The sequence below is a fragment of the Sinohyriopsis cumingii genome, chromosome 4 (genome assembly GCF_028554795.1).
Source record: "Sinohyriopsis cumingii isolate HCF-2022 chromosome 4, ASM2855479v2, whole genome shotgun sequence".
NCBI lineage: Eukaryota > Metazoa > Mollusca > Bivalvia > Unionida > Unionidae > Sinohyriopsis > Sinohyriopsis cumingii.
Window position 1 is genome coordinate 68,061,091 of NC_142964.1, and position 20,035 is coordinate 68,081,125.

The 20,035-nt window shown below is 35.0% G+C and overlaps 1 long non-coding RNA gene across 1 annotated transcript; it reads left to right on the forward strand.

Annotated features, from left to right (window-relative positions):
* The first annotated feature begins 1,143 nt into the window (after positions 1-1,143).
* Positions 1,144-4,316, forward strand: LOC149801388 (uncharacterized). Its single transcript, XR_016420638.1, has 2 exons — positions 1,144-1,490; positions 3,041-4,316. It is a non-coding gene; the product is annotated as an uncharacterized LOC149801388 (long non-coding RNA).
* Positions 4,317-20,035: the final 15,719 nt, after the last annotated feature.

Consider the following 20,035-nt stretch of genomic DNA (forward strand, 5'->3'; position numbering starts at 1 on the left):
TAATTATGCAATGATTTTTAAATCTGAAAACATAAATGCTTATAATAATTATGTTTTCTTCATGTATGTAATAAAACTTTCGAATGTACAATTCAGAATAATGTTGTTAGTCTTTTGTTGTTTAAGAAACCTGTTTGAGCTAATCTTTCGTCTTACTGAGACGTCTCCTAAAATCATTCAATGGATTGTAATTTTTGCTATTCTGTTCTGGAAAAAAATATATGCCGTATTAACTGGGGTACTGTATTGCAAACGTTTCAATACTGGCAGAATCAAAGCATGCATACATATCTTCGATTACTTAAATAATTAAATCAGTTTTACAACACAGAAGTAAATATTTGTAAAATGCAGTGCCAAGTTAAATTATCCTCTCTCTCTCTCTCTCTCTCTCTCTCTCTCTCTGTGCGATTATTTATGTGCATTATATTTAGGAGGATAACAAAATCAAACAGCTTATGCCAAACAATGAAAACAAATTTTAACTTGCCATGAAAAACATTAATATTTATACTTACTTGAAAACAGAAAGAATTTCAATTATGCCACCAACTTGTTAGTTTCTTGTGATCGGTGAAAGTATCTAAAACGTTGCACAAGTAATGCTAATGCGGCTGGCAGTGTACCCAAAAATGGATTGGCGGTCCGTATAGAATACCACATTCAACACCTTTGAAATCACGCGATTAAAATTGAAATTAACACCAGTATTGGTCCTTGGAGAAGAGAAACTTAATCAAGCAACACTGTTTTATCTGCATTCAGCCCCGTTTAAAAAAGATCGCATAATTTCTAGTTGCTTTGATAGGATAAACATTTGCACCGGTGTGTGCAGCCAAATTTTCTGCGGATTTTTCCATGCTTTAAGAAAAAAAATGAACTTATTACATTAATTAAACATGGCCAACGTCTTATTTTTTATTTTAAATGTGAATTTTTATTAATTCTTTATAGCACATAGATGTTATTATACAGTGAAAACAATACAATTACTGTAATTATTCTTGTTTGGTTAATTTTTTGTCGGGATATGCTTTGCTCATACAATTTTTAAAAATATTAGACCTAGAGAGGGAACGGTAAATATGACAATACTGTGTATCTGACCTTGTAAATTAATGGGTACCAAGGGGCCCCGAGTGGCCGAGTGGTCTAAAGCGCTCTTCGTTACGGATCACTGCCATCTCACCTCTATCTGCGGCGGTTCGAGTCTAAGATTCAGCCAATGTGGGCATGTGAGAAAGCTTGCCAGTAGCTTCTCGTGGGTCGGTGGTTCTTTCCGGGGTTTTCCGGGTTCTTCCTCCACCATTAATACTGGCCGCCATGTATAGCCTATCGTGCTGAAAAATGGCGTTAAACCCTACAACAACAACAACAACAATGGGTACCAAACGACTTGGGTATGGATTGACAATGTGCCTTCAGGCCTCGCCAACGTCCGTCGTCTTGTAATAGATACGGGAAATGGCAGCATCACATCTGCGATACATGTTAGTGTAACGATTCATTATCTTTTTTTATTCTGTCTGTCAGTCTTCCTCTTTTAAATATTTATTTATTTATTTCTGAATTGAACTTACTAAGTAGCTCTTTTATGGGGTAAGGTATGGTCCCAAAAAGTTGGGGAACCGCTGACGTTTAGGATGCGGTAATTCGTGTGTGTGTGTGTGTGTGTGTGATAGAGAGAATCGTTACTCTCTCTCTCTCTCTCACACACACACACACACACACACACACACATCAACAGTGAATGCCACACAGGATTAATCTCTCTCTCTCTCTCTCTCTCTCTCTCTCTCTCTCTAAGACACACACACATATACACACATACATTTACATGCACCCTTGCTTGGAATTAAAAATTGCACGAGCTATCGTACCTTACATCATATATTAACTTGCAGAAAAGTAAGGTGGATTCTAGCGGGTACGATTTCTCATTTGGAATCTTCGATTAATATAGGTACAAACTGACACCATACTTATGCATGTAGTTGCATGTAACGGTGGAATAACGGCCGCCCGATTCACCCCAAACCTGCCCAAATCCACTATAAACATGATGTAAATTAAGCTAAGCATACTCAAAACCACAAGAAAACATTGGAAAGAGTATTATTTTGTAGAAACAGACGACAAAATAGGCTGCATTTATTTTTTATATTGATGTAAACATTGAAACAAGGGAGACAAATGTTACTATATTCATCACCAGTGCTGGTTATCAAGTCAAAACGGACCCAGTCAATACGATACAAGCAAAAATGGCCACATTGTGAAGTAAATAATGGACCACCAGTGCCATACATGCGAACGAAGTGTTAAATAAGTAACAGAAAGAGTGAAGACAACAAGCTTTGTAAATTAAACAAATAATTTATTTCCCTAAAAAAAATGTAAACTAACAGACCAACAATTAAATTAATTATACATAACAGAGGATGAAAACAATAATATATACACCAGACTGTACATGCTCTTGTGCTTACTAGCAATTGGTTGTCGCTACGGGCTATAGCGATATATTGTATTTCTTTCAATAATCATAGCACACTTGATATCATTTGGACATATCCTTATCTAGCACACTTGATATCATTTGGACATATCCTTATCTAGCACACTTGATATCATTTGAACATATCCTTATCTAGCACACTTAATATCATTTATTTTGACATATCCTTATCTAGCACACTTAATATCATTTTGACATATCCTTATCTAGCACACTTAAATATCATTTGGACATATCCTTATGTAGCACACTAGATATCATTTTTACATATCCTTATCTAGCACACTTGATATCATTTGGACATATCCTTATCTAACACACTTGATATCATTTGGACATATCCTTATCTAGCACACTTTATATAATTTTTACATATCCTTATCTAGCACACTTAATATCATTTGGACGTATCCTTATCTAGCACACTTGATATCATTTGGACATATCCTTATCTAGCACTTCCTCACTTTGTTTTACTACATTTAAGTGATCTATGAGATTAAAAATATATACTCTTTTCAGGTCTGGTTTGGTATTTAGAAAAAGGCCGAAGATTTGGATTAATCTGGATGTTATCTCGCACGCAGATATTGATACCATGGCCTCATTAGGACATGTCCAATGTACCAGGCAAAATTCGCCAGGATTTGTTCAAACTACCACATTGATATACAGTACCTCAAAGGATGGTTTACGTCTTCATGACAGAAATCAAACCCACCGGTCAGAAAGTTAGAGTCACCCTGGAGATTTATTTTTTTATTATAGGTCACCTTTTGTGGTTACTAAAGTTGTATTTTTGGATTAGAGAGTAACACTTTATATGCTTACTGATGTTGAAAAGCTTTGCATTTGAGCTATTAAACATGTTTCTTGTCCCATCATTATAGAATACTAACAACTGGCTGAGTACCTAACACAACAAATCTGGGACATAGCTTTATCCATTGTTTCTTTAGTGTGTACACTATATACATTTCAACATGAATACAGCTGTTTTCCACAATAATCATATATCAAATTAAATTTATTACTGCTTTTCTATTCCAACTGTGCTTTATCGGTATAAATTATCTTGTCTTATAAGTAGGATTTTTACTCCATTGATAAAATTTAATTATTAATAAAGATGCAGCAAAGTGGTTTTCAGCGAATCAGAAGCATTTGGTATAAAACTTGCACCTTGATGACCCAGCCGTACAAGCTGCGTACCAAGCTGCATCCAAAACATTCTATCCACCACATGTAAACATCAATATTGGTTCGATGAAAACAAAACTGCCATATAGACAATACTGAATGAAAACATCGGCTACAAAATGTACGTTTAGAAGACAGCATGTCATCTAAGAAAGCAGCTTTTAACAACTTTAAAAGGACTGTCGAATGCAAACTAGGAGAGTTGCAAGTCTCATGGGCGAGCAGCAAGGCAGACGAGTTTGAGTCCAAAGCAGACATAAATAACACGAAGAACTTATATGATACTTTGATGACAACCTACTGACCACAGTTATCAGGAACATCTCCAATACTGAGTGATAACAACACAAAACTGAATTACCAAGGCTGTCTAAATTTGTTTTTCAAACTCAGCAAAAAATAATGCATTGCAAAACAATACAAATATTTGCGAGTTCGAATCCTCAACGTCTCAATACAACAACCCTTGATGGATCCCAACTGATTTTCATCAATAATATCTGGTGTGAGCTCAAAATATACCTACTGTTGTTTAATAACCTATTTCATAGTCTGTATTATGCCTTCCACCGGTCTCTAATAAAATCGATGCGTAAGATCTTTATTTTATGTTCTCCCCTATAACGATGCCGATAACGAAAGATGCTGCTCCTATAAGACCTATACAACTCTTCAAGTGAAGAACGGTTTTGTCATTTTCACCAGTTCCTATTTTTCTTTCATCACCTATTTCTTGTCTACGATCCTCCATGCTGAGTTAAAATTTCATATTAACCCCAAAAGGTACATTCACCTTGAAATCGTTATCCACTTGTCAATATGTGGGTCTGCCCCATAGCCAAAAGCTGCATGTGTTGTCATGCCTTTAAATTTTAAATTTTTAAATTAACGGACCAGACAATGTAATTAGAAACATGACTATGCATATAAAAATAAGTAGTTATGATGCTTGTCTGGGTGAAGGTTACATAGAGAATATCCAGTAGTTCAATGTTCCATATCACAAGTACTATAGTGAAAGGAGAACATGGAGAACTTGTATGTTTTTATAAGAGCACAGCCGCTTTTTCCGTATAATATTTGAGCCTTGACAAAAACAACGGAATTTTGTCTGTTCATTCTGTTATTCATGACAGCGTTTGCGCTTTTACGAAACCATGCAATTGATTACAGTAATGTCCTTTTAGAGATTCTATATTTTTGTTTTGATAAAAATGACAGCAGATGATGACATATAATGATTTTATGCAAACATGATTGAGAGACAGACAGACGGAGAGTCTCTGAATTATTAGCTGTTGAAAGGTATGTCGTATCACAGGGTTGGCCACTCCGTCTTGGTATTCAAACTGGGATCCAACCAGGATTCTATAACAGTTGTTTGGGTATGGCCTAACTTCTGAAGTCAGCAAGGCCGCAAAGATTGCAGGAAGTTAAACAGGTTATGGGTTAGCAAGCCACCGACGCCGCTCACACTAGCATTATCTTCCATCGCTCCTAACGAACTGAAAGATTTAGCAGGGCGAGTACGTGGCACGAACAATTAGCTTTTTCAAAAAAATATTGATTTTTGGCGTGTCACATAATGGCCGACTTCTCATAAGCTATCTGCAAAACGTTGGCATATTGATGATGCTTGCATTAGTGTTTACAAACCAAATGTGCAAGTCGATATAGAAAAATACTTACATCTAATGGAGTGCAAAGAACATTTTGTTTACAATCTATGTAAATATAATTTAGAAAGGAGACGTCAAGCACGTTTTGCATCAAAAATTTTAACCAAAAATCTAAACAAAAACGGCTATGTTCTAACTGTTCTACGGTTATGATCAAAATCTTAAACGGCAGTAGTTTATGCGGTCATACAATGAACGTTTCATTGTAGCCACCAAAGGTCAGCCCCTTCAGTACGAACCTCATGTTTGTGTGTGTGTCAGAGAGCTGTTGCAGATAATGATCTCTTCTTCGTGATAAGAATTGTCTTTAATATTTCAGACACACCAAAATATTCCTTTGGTCCATATTGCTATGCGACCTATCTCAAACGTTTTCTTGCTTCTGTTAAGTCTAACTCAGTTGATGTTATGTATATTTTAATTGTGTGATAGACCTTTGTCCATAACTGATGGTAGAAGTTTTGCCTACCTGACTAAAGTCTTTTTTTATGAACAACATGTTACATAGCTACCATTTATCTGTGATTGTAGATTAAAAATTAACCTTATTATCACTTGTCAGTAAACATAATTACATGGCCTTTTCGACCTTGCAAGTTTCTAGAAGTGATCTTTTTTATTAATTTCATGAAAAAATGACCCGTATCATGGTTTTTTTTATAATGTCTTAGTATTTAGTTATTTACAGAGGTAGTGATAAACAGAATAACGCATTCCATATCTCAACATCAGTCTTAGCGGACTCAATTTAAGTTGTGATTCAGTTCATATTTGAGATGATTTATTTATTGAAAATATTCTTTGGAATTACAAAGTGCTCATTAATATTTTCAGACTCAATCAATATTTTTGGATTATTGTGAATTTATTCAAGGACGTTTTGGGGTGTAAGATCGTGATACAACAAGACTGTTAGCACATCTAAAATTGGTACATCAGCACTTTCAAGTTTGGAATTCATTCGGAACACAACTGGAATTTATTCGGCATCCCCTGTACCTTTGGACCTCTGATATAACTTGAAGAATCTTTTCTAATTTAATTCACAACACCGAAAGTACATTTTACATTTTCACTTTGTATTTTAGGCTAATAAATTATTTGTTGAGTTAAACACAATATAGCCGTTAACACTCGCCAAGATTATAAATGCCACGGAGGAATAATTTGTCGGCTTATAGATTGTTGTACTCAAGCTCTATCCTGAGCTTTGCTGGTCTATGTCACGAACATGCAAAGATACAAACACGTGTCTGATAGCAGCGCCTGCTTTTATTTCGTGGTAAATTCCTCGCGTGCTTTATGTAGACCAATATTTAGCTGGTAATTAACGCATTTGTCTTCTCCGGAATAGTCTCTGATGTGTATGAGATCTGAACACCAAATGTCATTAACCGCATTAGCAATAACTATATGAAAACACTTTTATTGACTCTCATTAGGTTTGTTAGGTGTGCTGACCATTGATTTCCTTGATCTGTTGATATTCGGATTGCTGACATTTAAGTCTGTTGACATTTGCGCTGCTAACTTGATGTATGCCAGTGTTATATTTGTCTGATAGTTCATACGCCAGACCTATATTTCAGTCCAATAGCGCCCATGGCAAATGCTTTGTCTATAGGTTCTCTCATTCCTGTTATCGCATTGTTGTCTTCTGTGCAGCAAATGGTATGCTGCATTGATGTGACGTCTACTTGGTTAAATGGTTCTTAACCTACGAAGTTTTCCTAAAATTTCATGAAGGTCAAAGGCGCTGCCATACATTTTGAGTCGCTCTCAGACAGGTTGTGGTCAACTATATTATTGTCTGGGATACAAATATCATCAGATCAGGCATGCATTATATGAAAGCGAAACACAAAACAACATTTTGTAAACTCTGACACAAAGACGACAGGTTGTAACAGCAACAAAGCTTATACGACATTAAGTATCTATGACAACCTAATTCAAATCAGATTTCCGCTATCCAACGTGAAGATCTGACGACGATCGCTAAATGGTCATGTTATGGTGACCTTTGAATTAGCCAATGGAAAGGCAGCTTTCAAAATTCTGAAAGTGAATCAAATCATTCGGTACACATAGATGCTCTTCATCCACACTGCTTAGACTCCAAACGCGAAGATATGACTTCATCGGATAGGTTGATTAGCGATTATGGTAATAACACCGGCTACCAGAACATGACCCCTAAGCAGGCGCTGTCAGATCTTCATGTATAACGTGGAGATCTGATTTTAATCAGATTGGTATCTAGGATAACTATTGGCTATTCAGGTCATCATCTGCCAACCATAGCTTTGACAAACCTGGATTTTCTTCTTGCCGCACACAGAACATATTGCTCTCTCCACGAAACGGTGATTCGTGGTTTTAGACACAGTTTCCTCAAGACTATCCGTATTCTTCTTGCATGATAAGCACCATGATGGTGTCATTTTACTACCATTTTAAACATATCGTATGCTCACAGGACCTGATTACTTAAAAAGTTTACTCAAGACAAATATTATCATTACCCAAAGCTGGTTGCGCTGTGAATTCAAGAAATATGTCAAGGGTATATATTCCTTGGCAGCGTGACTTATAAATATAAAAGCAAAAAAGGACACGTGCTGAATTTATGATGAGTTCTAAATAAAACTTTGTCGACTGAAATATATATAAGAAATAAAAATATAAGAACTTACGGTTTTAAGAATCAAATCCAAAAATAATTCAAGAATAATCCACGATTAATATTTTAAAAGTCCTAATAATAAAATGTTCTACTGATTTCAAGTTCGAGACCCGACAAAGAATCCAAGATGGAAGGCGATGACGTATGCTGTAACCTGTACTGTATTGAAGTCTACAGTTCCTTGTATAAACACAATAACTAATCATCCGGTTTTGGAAATCCAAATAAAAGTTTTAAGAAAGGGATTGGTTCAAGAATTCTGTATGAGCACAAAATATTCCCAGAGAAACGAATTAATCTTTTAGAATCCGAAAAATAAAAAAAAAACTTCAAAAACTCAAAACTTAAACATTCAATACTGGTCGCAACAGAAGAAAACAACTTGACATCAAGTGTTTAAAAGCCAATAAAAACTGAGATCTCTCTCTTAACATCACTATAAAATTTATCATTTCGCAATTTTGGAAATGCCTAATTGCGAAATAGAGGATCACGTGATCATGTTTACATAAACAAAATTAAGTAGCCCATGTATAGCCTTGATAAGATCCAATCATTTTACTCCGAGAATGCAAGTTGTTTCCTCTCAATCAAGGACAGGAACTAAATCAAAAATAGAAACAGTGTCTCTATTATTAGGTATGTATGTAAAGATTCATGTCAAACTGAACTTCCTGGAAAATATCAAATTCCTAGTAAACAAACTTACATTACACTGACATGTAAAGAAAATAAAAAGATTCCAAAACCAACAAATAATCAAATCAAATCAAACGCAAATTAAATCAAACATAAAATAAAACAGATATAAGTAACACTTCCTCATAAAAAAGTAAGATTTGTATGATAAAGCTTTCCATTTTTGCCACGGACATATTATACATCAGGTTAAAATGAACTCATAAATTACAAACATTGTACATGAAATAATACATTGTCATACACGGCAAAGTGCGTCTGCAATAAATTGTCTTTACCCTTTATGTGCCTGATGTCAAGATTTTATTCCTGTAACAACAAATTCCACCTAAGTAGTCTTTGATTATTATTTTTCATCTTGCCGATGAAAGTAAGTGGGTTGTGGCCACTAGACACAATAATCGAAGAAGGAAGACGAATTAAGGTAAACTTCAAAATGTTGTAACGCCAATATCAAAGCCAAACATTTTTTTCTCGATTGTTGGATAATTTATTTGGTACTTATCCAATTTCTTAGAAAAATAACACACTGGATGATCACTACCATTTTCATCTTGTTGAATCAAAACTGCTCCAACCCCAACATCACTTGCATCAACTGACATTTTAAATGATTGTCTGAATTTTGGAGCTGTAAGAACTGGCGCGCTTTTAAGTATGGCGTTCACTTGTCAAAAGCTTCATGACATTTCTCCGTCCAAAGGAACTTGTTTTTCTTACTCAATAAATTTGTCAGGGATTCAGCAGTTATAGAAAAATTGGAACAAAGGTTTCGATAGTATTCGGCCATAGCCATAAATCGCATCAGTTGCGTTTTATTTACAGGCACAGGGAATTCAGAGATAGCCTTGGCCTTAGCATCTATTAGTTTAACTTGTGCACATACCACATTATGTCCTAGAAAAGTTACACTAGCACTGCAGAACTCACCTTAATATAAATTATGTATCAAACATGCATCTGTGAGACTGTGAAAGAATTTCCGAATTGTTGCTAAATGTTCTTTCCAGGTGCCGTTGTAGATGATGACATCGTCGATCTAAGCATCACAATTGTCTAGACCAGAGGTAATCATATTCATGAGAAGTTGAAAAGTACTTGGCGACCGTTTCCTCCCAAACGGCATTACTTTATATTGGTAAAGTCCATCTGGAGTAACGAATGCCGAAATTTCCTTTGCTCATTCAGTTAGTGGAGTTTGCCAAACTCCTTTCAGAAGCTCAAATTTGGTGACACACTTGGCACTAACGATCTTATCAATACAGTCATCCATTCTTGGTAATGGAACTGAATCTGTTTTTGTCACACTATTCACCTTCCTACAATCAGTACACATACGGAAGGTTATATCTGGTTTTGGAACAAGTATGCATGGTGAACTCCAATCACTTTTACTGGGCTCCAGAAAATCATTCTGTAGCAAATATTGAATTTCCTTTCTCAATTATTCCTATTTGAGAGGGTTCGTGCTGTACGGGTGTTGTTTCACAGTTATGGAATTTAAAATTTCAACGTGATGAAAAATTTTGTTGGAACATCTGGAAATAAGTGCTCATATTCAAATAAAAACTGTTTAAGTTCATTTCTTTCTCGCTTTTGCAAATGTGAAAGTTTCTGGTCCAGATCTGTCATAATTTCTGAATTCCGAAGATTTGTCACTCCAATATCAGTAGAATCCGATGATATTCCTTCACTTAAATCTTCACTGAGTGGGACAGGTACAACTAAATTAATTGCATGTGTAACCTGGCTATCTCTTTTAATATACTGGTACTCCTATAATTTATTTAGATCCCATGAGCACTAATATTATAATTTAATTCATTCATTTTCTTCTTCATTTTGTAAGGGCCTTAATATCTAATCTGAAGAAAAGTGTGAGGCATGAACAAGAGAGACAGAACTCCATTATTACCAAATTCAAAAGTTCTCTCCATCAAACCATAATTTCACTTTCGACTTGAATTGCTGAACGCCACATTCAAGCATAATAAACTAGAAAGTTCCACAGCTAAATTTTGACCCTTGACCCGATTGGACAGATTTAGAAATGCCAAATTGAGTAAGACATTTTTATCAAAGTGATAATATTCCTCAAAGAAATTGTCTCTGGAATCCTTGTTGAAGCACACATAATGGTCAACAGGTATTGGTTACCAGACTTGGTACTAGATAAGGGACCAACACAATCTACCATAATTCTACTAAATGGTTTGTCAAAGGCAGGAATAGGTTATAGATGAGACTTGGGAATTTCCTGATTTGGGTTTCCTACCATTTGACAAGTATGACAAGATCTATAGTATTTACTAACATAACTTTTGACTTTTGGCCAAAAGAAGTGAGTCAAGATATTGTGATAAGTATTATTATTCCCAAACTGACCACTAAATGTAGTTTCATGGGCCAGACTAAGTATTTCCTGTCTGTACGGTTTTGGAAGTACTATTTGATAGTTTACTGACCACTCATCACCAGTAGGTACCTCGGTAGGTCTTCATTTTCTCATAAGAATCCCCTTTTTAATGAAATAACAGATACGAACATCAGTAGCTTCAGTTTCACTAATGACTTTTTGAAACAAGCAGGAGATCTCGGGATGTTTTTCCTATTCGACGACAAGTGATTGTCGTTAATCACCCTGATTAGAATAAAGAAAATGTGTAGTTAAAAGAGGATCACTCATTATCAATAACGCCTGACTGATCCAAACTAGGAGTGAAAGTGACCTCATCAAAAGCCTGCCCAATACATGTGTCAGCTAAAGGAATACTTTCCTTATCAACACCATTCTCAAAAGCTTTCTTTGCCATAGCTCTGGCAACTGCACAAGCTGGGAATAAATCAGAGAATTCTTTTTCAACTGGATTGACTTTCTGATCCAAGCAAGGCTTGTCAGTTACAAGTGGATTAACTACAACATTGTCTCCAGCTAGGTCGTTGCCTAGTAAGAAATGAATACCCTCAACGGCCAAAACAAACACTGTGCCGACTGTCAGGGGTCCGGAGACTAAGTCTGATGACAAATTTACACAATGAAGAGGAACATTAAAAAGCCGCACTCATACTCTCTGAATAAGAACACTCTCATTAGAAGAAGACTTCTCGGAAAAAGGCAAAGTACCTGACAGTAAAATGCTCTGAGAAGGTCCTGTGTCCCTTAAAATATTAATAGGGATATGATTGGCTGAATCACACAAGAGTGATATTGAACCGTTCGATATGAATGGTTGACAATTCTTCATAATAAAATCAGACTGGGGTTTATTAGTCCCAACAAATGTATTTCTTTCAATACGTGATATTGACCTTTTCCTCTTAGAAATAAGAGCATTTGGAATAGGTCGTCTTGATTCTGATGCCTTTTTCCATTTACTAGCAATCAGAAATAACGTGTCCTTTTTTGCAATATGTACACCTAGGAAGAGACAAGGATCTTGAATCAAGCTTATGTGAAGCTTGAGTTTTAGAAGTTGTGACAGTCTGAGTTTTAGAAAGCCTTGTATTAGGCTGATATACTTCTCTGCCAGAAGACTGTTGAGTAGAAGTTTTCTTTTTACAAAAGGAACTTTATGAGTTAAAGATAACTCATCAGCAGCTCGAGCAGCATTTTTCCAAGGTTTCAATCTGATGCTCGTCAGGATAAGACTTAATGTCACTATGTACAGTTTTTGAAATCTTCAAGTAATACAAGTTCTTTGAAACTTTCATAATCTCTTTCAACGTTCTTGGCTAAGCACCATCTAGCAAATCAAATAACTGCTCTTTATCTTTAGCAAACTCAACATGAGTTTGTCCAGCTTCTTTTCTATAGTTTCTGAATTTTGCCGATAAGTTTCAAGGACTAGCTTAAAACCCCTTAGGATGCATTTCTTAACCGTATCACAGTCCTCACTTTGTTGAACTGAGAGTGAATTTAAATATCACTAGCCCTACCAGTGAGTACACATTTTAACAATTGAGTGCAATGCTCCCTTGCCCATTTCAAATTTTCCGCAACTTTTTCAAACGAGTAAAATATTGTCTACTTCATTTTCTCTGAAAGGGGGCATTAATCTAATAATCTTTGCAAGATCAAGCCCTAATTTTGGATTTGAGGTATAAATGTGCCTTGCACTAAGCCAGTTCCGTATCTTTCATTTTACATTGATATTCCCTCTCTTTCTCTCTTTATTCTGCTTGTACATGCATTTGTTTTTCTTGTAACTGCATTTGTATTTCTTTTTCTTAAACTTCCGCTTGAAAATGCATTTGTTTTTCTTTCTCTTTTTCCTGTCGCTCTCTCTCTCTCCTCTTTCTCCAATTGTAACTTTATTTGTTCTTTTTGTAATAACATTTGTTCTTTATCTGTCTCCAATTTCATTTGTTCTTATTCTTTATCCAATTGCAACGGCATTTATTTTCTTCTTCTTTTTCCTTCTGCAGTTCCATCTTCCTCAGCTCCAATTCCATCTTGTATTTTAATTCTAATTCATTTACGTTTATGTCAGAGTCTGATAAAGGCTAACTGATCGAAACCAAAGCAATTTTATTCAAAACATTCTTACAGTTTTGTAAATTGAATCCAAAATAATCCTAAGAGTTCTTTCACAAGTCCATAAGATTAGGGTGTTTCCGAATGAATTCCATGTCTTTTAATGTGCTGATAGCCTTGAATGTGCTGAAGTACTAACACTCTTGATGAATCATAATGGTATTGTCCAGAAAGTCTTTGAATGAATACACAATAATACAGAACTAGTTTTTAAACCAAACAGTCATTTGAGCACTTCATTTTCATTAAATACTTTAAATAAATGATTCCTCTCATATTACATCAAAACACAACATGAAAATAATTCTGCTGACTGAATATAAAATAAGAGCAGTAATAGATAGGAAAATGGTTCACTTCTTTCTCCTTATATAAATCCTCACATCCCTATTACGACGCTATAACGCAATACATTCCTACTTGATCTATGTCGCAATACTTCAAACCTGACTTATGTCGCAATACAACCCAAACGATGAAAAATTACTTCAACCTATAAATAGGCATATTATGAAAGCCGGGTTTAGAAATAAGAAGGTGTTCCAACCTTAATAAATTTATCTTAAACGGTACATTTTCAGAATGGAAGAGTGCACTACACGAACTGACGGACGAATCCACAAACAAACAAACAGAAGGACGAAAAAGCCAAATTGTCCCTATTAATACTAATAGTAAACAGAATAGTTGTATACCAGTCTAATAAATGTACTTGCTGTACGCATACCATTTAAACTAACCACTACATAACACTTGCAACCAAATGAACCAATATTTTGGAACTATCTTATAACTCATCACAAGTTGTGTTTTTTTTTTTTTTTTTTAAATGCGTTAGCTTCTAACACATTAACCTTCATTCTCGAGGCGTTACTTCCTATCAAAAATTAATCGTACGTTTGTGTCGGCTTTTTCACTTTTGATCTCCACAACTAACGCCTTAGAAGTCTTTACAAGTCCTTTAAAATGTTAGATTGTATGATTATAAATGGATGGGAAAAGCAGTCAGAATCATTCTTGCATGTTGAGTGCTTTGGGAATATGCAACTTTGACCAACAAAAACTCCGGCTGATTAAAGTGGTCCCTGTATGTTTTAATCATCTACAAAGCCATATTATCATGTTTCCAATTACTCCCTAAAATTTCAAAAGAACTGATAAGTAAAAGAAATAAAGGTTGACTAGTTTTGATTTTAAATAGAGATCATGGTACAATCGAAAATTGTCTGCTTCCAAAATAAACTGCCAAGGCCATACATAAAAATCACGTTTGAAAGTAGAAAGAAACAAATTTAAAAACTTAAATCTTTACATATTCATTCACCACTCTTGACTATAGATTGTTTCCACTTAGCTCCTGAAACATTTCCGTATATCTATTCAAGAAACTGAAAATGCGTCATGAAGGGAACAATAATTTTAACCTGGGAAAATTAGGGAAATAATGAACAGTTGTGACCAGTACAAATAAGTTATACATACCAAAGCCCAGGCTGTACACAGGCAGTAGTTTATTTAGTATAACATATCCCAGCTGTCAAAAATGATGATATTGTATTTTGGATTTCGTTCAAAATCTCAGTAGACATTATACACGCAGTGCATTGAATACGCTTTTAAACAACGCAGTAAGCTGTAATATAGATAAATATTCTTGCAGCAAACTTTATTGAAATTTAATCATTGTGAAAATGGCAATTGATTATATCTTCAAGCGGTAATGTGTATGAAAGCGGGAAAAGAATGATTCTCGTATTTCACTTGGTTGTGTTTCATTTCGTTTCGTTTCCTTACCGTGCATATATTACACGTCACTATCATGCGTCAGTTTTCATTACAATTTAAATATTTCTGTCCAGGAGAATCTAATATTATCTTGCTCGCTCAGGTGGCCTAAGTGGTTAGAGCGTCCGTCTCGGATGCGGGAGGTATCAGGTTCAAACCCCAGCCGAGTCATACCAAAGTCTTGTAATAATGGTACTAGCAGCAACCTCGCCTGGTGCTCAGCATTAATAGGTTTGTGATTGGACTGATCGGCCTGGTGATAAGATAATGTGACTGGGTGGGACATGATGTTGCATGACTGCGGCATGATATCCAGTGCTGGACGTCACTATAAACTGCCACACTGCTGACATCGTAGCGATATGACTGGAAATTGTTAAAGCTACGTTAAAATTCCAAATTATACACACTCCATACAATTGCTCATTCAAATACTGCAATCATTTATTTTATTTTATTTAATATTTCAAGTGAAAACATTTACAAAATCTGACAACAAACTCCATTCAGATGTCTTGTGAAATTCACTTTGCAACCTTCGCTTTTAGCATGATTTAAAAATATTTAATGCAGTAAAGTAATGAATTATCTAGGCTGTCTAAAATTCTTTTCAAACTCATCTAGGAAAATGCATAGCACAACAATATAATGATTAGAGAATTCGAATCCTCAACATTTTAATAGATATTATTAGGATTCATACATTCACCTGTTATGTATATTTGATTTAATTTTTTGTAAGTTTTAAAAATCTTTTCAATTTAATTTCATTACATGTCAAAGTAATATAATTTTGTGTACTAGGAGTATGATATTTTCCAGAAATTAGTTTGACTTGACTGCTGAATCGCAAATACCGAACTTTGTATCTTTTGATGACCTAGTTCCTAGCCTTGATTGAGAATCAAGTAAATAACTTCTTTTGTTTTAGTTCAATTTTAATCTGTGAATATAATAGTGAAGTTGAGGCTGTAATACGTGATCTTCGACATGTGTATACATTCTAAACCATTCTAGAATGTGATCACGTAATCCTCATCCGGGAATCTGTTTTGCGTCTCAAATTACTGTATAACCTTTGTCTATAGAGAAATTAGTCAGTCGAGCTTCTAAACACTGGGACGTAAGGTGTTCGTTTTGTTGTGGCTAGTTTGGACTTCTATTTTAATTTTTATCCAAATTATTTGGATTCTTTAAGATTAATTCTTTAATCTGGAAATATTTGAGTGCTCATACAGAATTCTTGGACAAAAACTTTTCTTTAAATTTGATTCGGAAATTCAAACACCAGAATATTGTTTGTGAATCGGCAAAGAGCTGTAGACACATCTGTACAATAAAGTATATAGCATACGTCATAGTCTTCCATTTTGAAATTTTTGTCGTGACACGAACTTGAATTCATTAGAATTTTCATTGCTAGGACTTCTAAGATTTAATTCGTGGATTATTCATGGATTATTTTTGGATTTGATTCTTAAAACCGTAAGTTCTTTTTTTTTCTTCTCATTTTTACAGTGTTTTTCTCCTGGCAAATAAATTATTTGTTAAAGTTTTCAAAGCTTGTTTTTTTCTTCTCACTCTTTCTTTTGCTACAGTCTATTAGAGCCTAAACACTTAACACACCTCAATACAACAACCTCCGATGGATTCCATCTGACTTTCGTCTACAATATCTAGCGTGAATTTGAAATATATTTACTATTTCTTTATACTGTACTTGAAAGGCTGAATTATGACCTTAACTAGTCTCTAATGCAATATAAGTGTATTTTATGTCTAACCTATAATGATGCAGATGACGAAAGATGCTGATTCTATAAGACCAATAAAATGAAGATTTCCTCAATTTCTGTTGTTCCTTCATCACCTCTTTCTTGTCCAGGCTCCTCCATGCTGAGTTATAATTTCACGTCGAAAGCAAAAAGTAACTAAACCTTGAAATCGTTATCTACTTGTCAACATGTGCATTTTCCCTCTATAGCCAAAAGCTGCACCTGCTTTCTTACATTTCAGTTTTTATCAGTTCACCTAATAATGTAATTATCATGCATATAAAACAAAGTAGTTATTATGTTTATCTGGGTAAATGTCCGTCAGAGAATATCCAGTAGCTCAATAGTTACATACCACAAGTAGTACAGTAAAAAGAGATCATAGGTTCACTTGCATTTTTTTGTATTAGCACAGCCGCTATTTCCGTATAATTTTGAACCTTGACAATGACCAGTTTCCTCCTCTTAAAGATGCCTATATTTTTTTGTTTAGAAAAAACGAAGGTAGATAATGGCATATAGTCACTTTAGGCAAAACAATTACCTTTTGCACTTGTGTTACCACACATGTTTTGAATGACACAAGAGTGACCTCCGTCTGCACACAAAAAAAACCCTCTTCTGCCCACATTCGTTTATTGGCAACACGTGACATTCAAATTTTGCCATCCGCAAACTTGACAGCGTAGTATGGTCAGAGAGAGACAGAGACGGAGACAGAGAGACAGTGCGACAGAGTTTCTGTATTAGTATATTTTGAAAGCTATGTTGTCTCACAGGGTTTGCAGGTCTTGGCATTCGAGCTGGGGCCCAGCATGGATTCTCAAACAGTTAGTGGATAACAAACTTGTCAAGTATGCACGGTCGCAAAGGTCACAGGCTGTTGAAAAGGTTATGGGTGAGTCCGACTCTGAAGCCGTTCACAGTAGCGATTGGGTATAGTATGATAGCGATCAGAACTTTTCCATAGCTCCTAAGTAAACTGAAAGATTTATCATGCCAAACATCCGGTACGAGCATATTTATGTTGCTTATCTTAGCGTTTAAAACGGAGAGAGAACTATAATCTATCTAAAGTAAATCAGAGCACAAAAGTTAGGCCAATCTTGGGTCGTAAAATTGACAAGAATCCAAATATCAATGGCTGCATTCAGATGGCAGTCTCCAGCATAAGACTATGTCTAAATGTACTAAGTGTGCATCACTTTATTTTTGAGCGCTGGCATGGTAACATACAAAAAATATTGTCATCAGATCATATCAACGGCAATCAGTTGTACGACAGAATTTAAAATATCATGGTGTTATCACGGCAGAAAAATAATTAGATTGGCAAAGTTGGATAAGAAGAAGCACTGTCATTCCACGCAGCCAATATTGATATGGTGGTGAGAGAAAAATGTTTTTGCTTCTATGTTTCTCGTGGAGAACGCACTAGTAACTAGCAGGAGTTTCATCTTAATTAACTTGATACTCAGGAATAACAGTTAAATCGTATTCGCCAATCTGCAACTGCTACTTCTCGTTTGCTTTTCTGAAGTTGCATAAGGTTTACTGTAACTCTCTTGTGTTATATTTTTGTCAGTTTGTGACATCAGCTGTCTCCATGTCAAATGCTCGCACTGGGTTTGAAATATGCACCTCTGTTTCAGTATTATCATTCTTGGAATTAAAACGTTTATACCGCTATTCAAACACAATTCATCGGATAGAATCGTTCTTATATTGGATTCTACGGTTGTGTTAAAATTGTGATAAGGTACCAATTTTCGAGGTCGCATGATGAACGTTTCATCGTAGCCAGCAAAGGTCAGCCCCCTCAAAACGAAGCTCATGTTTGTGTAACGTATCAACAGCTAGTTGTAGTAGCAGACGAAGACTTTTTCACGTGACTGACACTCACATCGCCGATTTTTTAAAGCAAAAGTTTTCGTTACAAATTTCATGTCTTTTAGCCAATGATTTTTCAACATCTGTATTTCAGGATTGCCTGTGGATGACACTGCAATAATATCCAGATGAAATTTCATATCAGGATTTCTGTTTAATAGCTTCAAATAGGTTTGTCCAAATGTACGTATGTGATATAAATAATAATAACTAACACAATATATAACACTGTTGAATAAAAAAAAACATAAGAACGCTTATTTTACTTACATTATAACATAGGAACAATTAATCTGATATGAAATAAGTTGGCGTGATTTTACTTGTCGTAGGAAGAATCGGCGCGATTAACGAAATCTTTGACATATTGATTCAGCTTGCGAGGACGAACGAAATTTCTCAAGCTCAATTACATCTTCAATAAACAATTATTACGCTAGGTATGCAAGACAATACTCCGCATATAAGCCAGTAGAAAACAAAAATATGTTGGAAGACTACAACACAATTATTTCTCACCATCTAACTACAGATGTCAAATAGATACAATTTCTCTTCAAGACGCATGCATCTTGTCTGTTGCAGAGTGCAGATATGGTTGTTTACAGAGGACATATATATTGTTTGTTGCCCGTATGTCAGTGAGATGTTGAAGATGATGCTATCTTCTAGATCATAGGAATTGTCCTTAATATTTCTGACACAATAAGACTTTCTTTGGTCCAGTCTCCCTGATCACCATTCTCAAAGGTTTGTATGCTTAAATCCAACTCGGTCGTTGTTATTAGTATTTGATTTGTATTGTATGATTGACCTTTGTCCATATTTGAGGGTAGAAGATGAAGTTGCACCTACCTGACTAATGTGTTTTGTGTTATAAACAACATGTTACATATAAAATGTTTCTCAACGAATGTAGATTATATATTAAAATAATTATCACCAGCAGGTAAACATGTTTACGTGTCTTTGTTGATCTTGTAAGTGTCTAAAAGTTATCTTATTTATGAATGTGAGGAGAAAATAACCATCATCCTTTTTCTTTTAGTGTGTCTTTGATTTGTTTACAGATCTAGTGAGGTATAGAATGATTTCTTCCATATCTTAACAAAAGCTTAGTGAGTCAATATACGTTGTGGTTCATTTAATATTTTTGAGGATACATTTACTGACAATATTCTTTGGAATTACAAAGTGCTCATTATTGATTTCGGACTAAATCATTATTTATGGATTATTGTGAATTAATTCAATGACTGTTTGGATTGT